Source organism: Microtus ochrogaster, unplaced genomic scaffold (assembly GCF_000317375.1).
Source record: "Microtus ochrogaster isolate Prairie Vole_2 unplaced genomic scaffold, MicOch1.0 UNK8, whole genome shotgun sequence".
Lineage (NCBI taxonomy): Eukaryota > Metazoa > Chordata > Mammalia > Rodentia > Cricetidae > Microtus > Microtus ochrogaster.
Window position 1 is genome coordinate 1,058,749 of NW_004949106.1, and position 5,230 is coordinate 1,063,978.

The 5,230-nt window shown below is 45.6% G+C and overlaps 1 protein-coding gene across 1 annotated transcript in view; it reads right to left on the reverse strand.

The window, feature by feature from the left end:
- The window catches only part of Casp8 (caspase 8), a 35,894-nt gene extending 30,882 nt beyond the window's left edge, over nucleotides 1–5,012 (reverse strand). Inside the window, exon 1 of the mRNA XM_005366337.3 lies at nucleotides 4,775–5,012. The gene's annotated coding sequence lies outside the window, so the exon portion shown is untranslated. The remainder of the gene's footprint in view (nucleotides 1–4,774) is intronic.
- Nucleotides 5,013–5,230: the final 218 nt, after the last annotated feature.

Sequence of the window (5,230 nt, forward strand, 5' to 3'; positions counted from 1 at the left end):
CCATCTGTAATGAGGCCTGCAGGAAGAATACTGTACACATAATAAAAAAAACAAATAAATAAATATTAAAAAAAAGAATCCTGAGCATAGATACAGCTGGGTCACACGGAAGATCTATTGTTAAGTTTTTGGAACAACCTCCACATTGCTGTTCCAGAGGCTAGCCCAGCTTGCATCCCCATCAGCAGGGTCTACGGGTCCCTTCTGCCTTCTGTCTAATTTCTTTCAAGCATCTGTGGTCATTTTTTATCTTAATGACTGCTATCCTGACGGGGATAAAATGGAATCTCAATGTACTTTAATTCACAGTTCTCTGATAGCTAGGGAAGTGGAGAATTGTTTCATTGCTTTTAGCTATTTGTGAGTTGTTGTTGTTGTTTTTTTACCATTTATTTAACGGCTTACTCATTTATTTATTTGAGAGTGAGGGACATTCTTTCCACTCATAGGAGTGAGAACTTTCTTTCCGGAGTCGGCCCTCTTCCATCGTGTGTGTTCTAGGGAAGGAACTAAGGCCGTCTCAAGTGCCTCTGCCCCCTCTGCCAATTCCTGGGCCTTCATTTCATCTTCTGAGAACCACCTGTTCGTTTCATTGACTCGCTTATTAATCGAGTTATTTGAATTCTTATTGCTTACATTTTTAGTTGTTTTCTTTCTCTTTTTTTTTTGTTTGTTTTGTTTTGTCTTGTTTTGTTGATCTTTTGAGACATGGTTTTCCTGTGTAATAGCCTTGGTTTTTCTAGAACTTGCTTTGTCGACCAGGCTGGCCTTGAACTCACAGAGAGCTGCCTGTGCTTGCCTTCCAAGAGCAGAGGGTAAAGGCATGCGCCACAACCACCTGGCCTACACGTTTAGTTCTTTGTATTGTCTAGATACTAAAGCTTTGTCAGAGAAACGGTGTGTAAAGATTTTTCTTTCATCCTGTATGCTGTCCCTTTGCCCAATTAACAAATCCTTCGCTAAGCAGATGTCTTTTAGTTTCACGAGGTCTCATTTGGCAACTATGGGACATAGTTCTTGGGCAGAACCTTTCGATAATAATTCTGTATACTAGTGATCCCTGTACCACAACCAAAAGACACAAACTGCAGATTGAATCAAAACTAACAAACAAACCAACCAACCAACCAAAACCAAAATCCATCAATTTGTTGCCGCCAAAAAAAATGCACCTCAACTTCAAAGATAACAAACACTGCCTTAAAGGTGAACAGGTAGAAAAGGATGTCCAAGCAAAATGGTCTCAGAAACAAGCCAGTGCCACTGTTCAAATATCAGATTTCAGTCCAGAGAGGGTCACCTCATATGGACTGATAGACAATCCATCAAGAGGACATTTATTCATTGGTGTATGAATAAATCAAATTCTGCTAAGGGTAAAGTCATGAATTAATTCCAGCACCATAAGTGGGTGACTTCAATACCTCATTCTTTTTTTTTTTTTTTTTTTTTTTAATTTTCGAGACAGGGTTTCTCTGTGGCTTTGGAGCCTGTCCTGGTGCTAGCTCTTGTAGCCCAGGCTGGTCTCGAACTCACAGAGATCCGCCTGCCTCTGCCTCCCGAGTGCTGGGATTAAAGGCATGTGCCACCACCGCCCGGCTCTCATTCTTATCAGTAGATGGGAGGGGGGGGGTCTGAGTTAAGGCAGGCCCAACAGAGTGACTTAAAAAAACAGAAGCAACACTTTGGGTTAGCAGCTCCACGCAGCTCCACGCAGCCTGCCTCCTGCATGTGACTCCAGCACAGCTCATGGCTCCGCTGAGGTCACAGATCAAATGGACAATAGTAACCCCTTAACGCCCCAGGAAAACCAGGACAAGCTTATACCAGGTGTGATGGTCTGAATGAGAACAGCCTTTGTTTGAATGCTTGTCCCCCGTTAACTGGAACTGTTTGAGAAGAATTAGAAAAGGGAGAAACACAGGGTGAGTTCTGGGGTTTCAAAAGCCCACGGCAAGCCCTGTTTCTTACTCTCCATTAGCCTGGAACTTGTGGATCATGTGAACTCTCAGCTGCTGCCCCACTGCCTTGCCTGCCTGCCCGCCACCAGGCTCCCCACGGTGATGATAATGAACTAACCCCTCTGAAACTGTAAGCCAGCCCCACAGTTAGATGTTTTCATGGGGTCTCTTCACGGCAACAGAATAGTAACCAAGACATAAGGGAAAAATGATTTCGGTCAGGGCAGAAAGTAATGAAACCAAACCAAAAAGAGATTCACAAAGAATCGAAGAAGCAACGTTGATACTAACAAAAGATAAAGAAGACCTACTAACTAAAAGAGAGAAAACCCAGATTAATAAAGTGAGGGGCAAAAAGGGAGACATTACAACTGATAACTATGAAATTACAAAAGTTTACAAAAAACATGGCTATTCCTGAAAAACTTTGATTCTGTTCAGTTCTAGGATCTAAAAGAAATGGATGAATTTCTAAAATTAAATCAACTGACAAAGAGGCCTGAGGAGTGGCAGGGCTTTTGGCTCTGGGTATGGGACAGAAAGAGTTAACTCTTTAGATAATCATTTTACCACTAAAGCCTTATTGCTTTAGTCGAAGTAAGAAATACAGATGGCACAATAACAAGAATGCTTTTTTTTGTTTGTTTGTTTGTTTGTTTGTTTGTTTGTTTTTCGAGACAGGGTTTCTCTGTAGCTTTGGAGCAAGAATGCTTTCTTTCCATATTTCAGGATTTTTTGTTTGTTCGTTTGTTTTTCGAGATAGGGTTTCTTTGTGTAGCCCCGGCTGTGCTGGAACTCTCTCTGTAGATCGGGCTGGCCTCAAACTCAGGGATCCACCTGCCTCTGCCTCCCGAATGCTGGGATTCAAGGCGGTGCCTCCACTGCCAGGCCCCTAATTTTCCGGAGTTTTAAAGCTGTTTCTGGGTTACATTGTAGCCATGTGACTACAATATTTTCACCCTGTAACTATTGGTAACACCTCTGATGGGCCTGAAGCCCTGAGCTTTGAAGGACATCCGACTGCCACAGCGGACTCTGTTACAAACACGGATGTTCTCTTTGGTCCCAGTTCGAAAGTTCCCAGTCACAGCTCCTTAAAGAACTCTAAAATGGAAGGTTTCCTACAGCAATCTCACCAAGGACATGTGAACCAAACAATGATCAAACATATAAGCTCCCTGCTGGGAATTAGTTAAAATGGGTTCTGGTGTTAAAGAAGAGAAAGAACTTTGAAACGGCTTGCTGCTACCCACCATAGGGTGAAGCTATCCGAGTAAAGCGCCCCAATTTGGCAGCCGAGAGGATGAATGGCCTGTCCCAAAGTGCCTCGGCCTCCAGGAGGGCTGGGCTAGGGCGATCCCTGGCTTGTGATTCTGCCCAAGAACCTGGGCAAGACCACAGCAAACAGACTCAAATCCTGCTTGTGTCTTAATCCACGCCAGGATTTAGTATGGTTGCTACACAACCTCTACCCCCAGTTCTGGGCCCGCATTTCCTGTCCAAGACCATGAGCTTCCTGAGGGCAGTGACTGCAGTTTTCACGGTAATACCTGAACCATACAACTGCCCGAAAATATCACCAATAAAAAGAAACTCTGTAAAGCGGAAATGCATCAGATGCCATATTTGAGTGGGTCAGTAAACCTGGAAAATATGGAATGAAGCAAGATTTCCACTCTTATTAAAAAATTTCAAGTTGGAAGCTTCACAAAAAAAAAAAAAAAAGAAAGAAAGAAAGAAAGAAAGAAAGAAAGAAAGAAAAAGAAAAGATGGCAGGCCGAATTGGGTGAAGTGGCCTTGCTATACAGGCTGCTGAAGTCATGTTATTTCCTGGACTGGATTAAACCGCAAACGGGATTTGATTTTCTCATTGTGGCATTACTGTGCAGAACCAAACACCAGCTGCACGACCTGGTGTTATGGGGTCATCTTCTCCATCCTGGGTGAAGAGACTCAGCCGATTCGTAAGAAACGAGAGTGTTCGTCATCCTAATTGGATCACTCCCCTATTCATAAAAACAGATTTGTTGGGACTGGAGAGATGGCTCAGAAGTTTAGAGCCCTTACCACTTCTGCAGAGTATCTGTGCTCCGTTCCCAGCATCCATATGGTGGCTTAAACTATCTGGAACTCCAGTTCCAGGGGATCTGTGCCCACCCCACCCACCCCCACCACCGCGCACAGGCGCGGGGGCGCGCGCGCGCACACACACCAGGTGTACATACATACTTGCAGGCAAAACGCTCATAGACATAAAATAGAAATGGAAATAAATCATGTTTTAAAGAAAGAAATGGAGAGCTAACCAAGCAGAAGGGACATAGAGGACTTCCTTAAAAAAAAAAAAAACTAAAAAATAGAAATAAGACTATATGGTAATTACCAATAGCTTTAAAGTCTCAAGTAGTTACAAGAGTCAGTGACCGGCAGGAAAATCAGAAGTTTAAAAGCTCAAGGAAGTGGGGGAGGAGGACGTAAAGAGGGGAGAGAGAGAGAAACAGATTGAGGGAGGGGCGAAATGGAAAGAGCATTTGAAGGTGCCGGGGTTTGGCGGTGTCTTTTAAGGGTTGGAAGAGCATAAAACGCGCGAAGACACGCAGCAGAGGCGAGAGGACTCCACACAGTGATATCAGCGCGTGATTAACTCAGCTCCAGGATCCAGAGTCGAGTTAAAAAGACAGTAAGCCTAACATGTTGTCTGAGGTTTTCTGGAGAGGAAGGCGCTGAGGGTTCTGCCGGCGCGGGCAGCACCTCGGTGGCTAAGTGTCGGGAAGCCCCACGCGAGATCGCCACCGGAGCAGAGCCGCACTCACCTAATCGCAGAGCGGTCACAGCTCCGGGGCTCTCCCGCCGGTCACAGCTCCGGGGACCCGGGCTAGCGGCTTGGGGAAGAAGACCTTGCGACTCCCGTCCGCCGGAGGCAGAACTAACTTTTGCTTTCGAAGGCTCCTCGCCGCCTGGCCCACTGCTCCTGGAGCAAGCTCACTTCCTGTTCCCACCCGGCTTGGCAACAGTTTCCCAGCAATTCCAAGAAGTCTGGCTTTAAAACCCGATCACCCGAGATAGGGAAGGGGAGCCGATCAAGCGCCCTCCGCAGAAGGGTGGGCTCCAGCCTCCAGCGGGGAGGAAGGAAAACTCGCAATTGAAAGAGTTCGGCGAAAACTTCACCCAGCGTAGAGGAATGACTCATCCCACAACAAGTTAATCATTAGTTGGCATCACGGTGGCAGTCTGCCCTCCTTGCTACAGGCTGCCCCACTGTCCCTCGC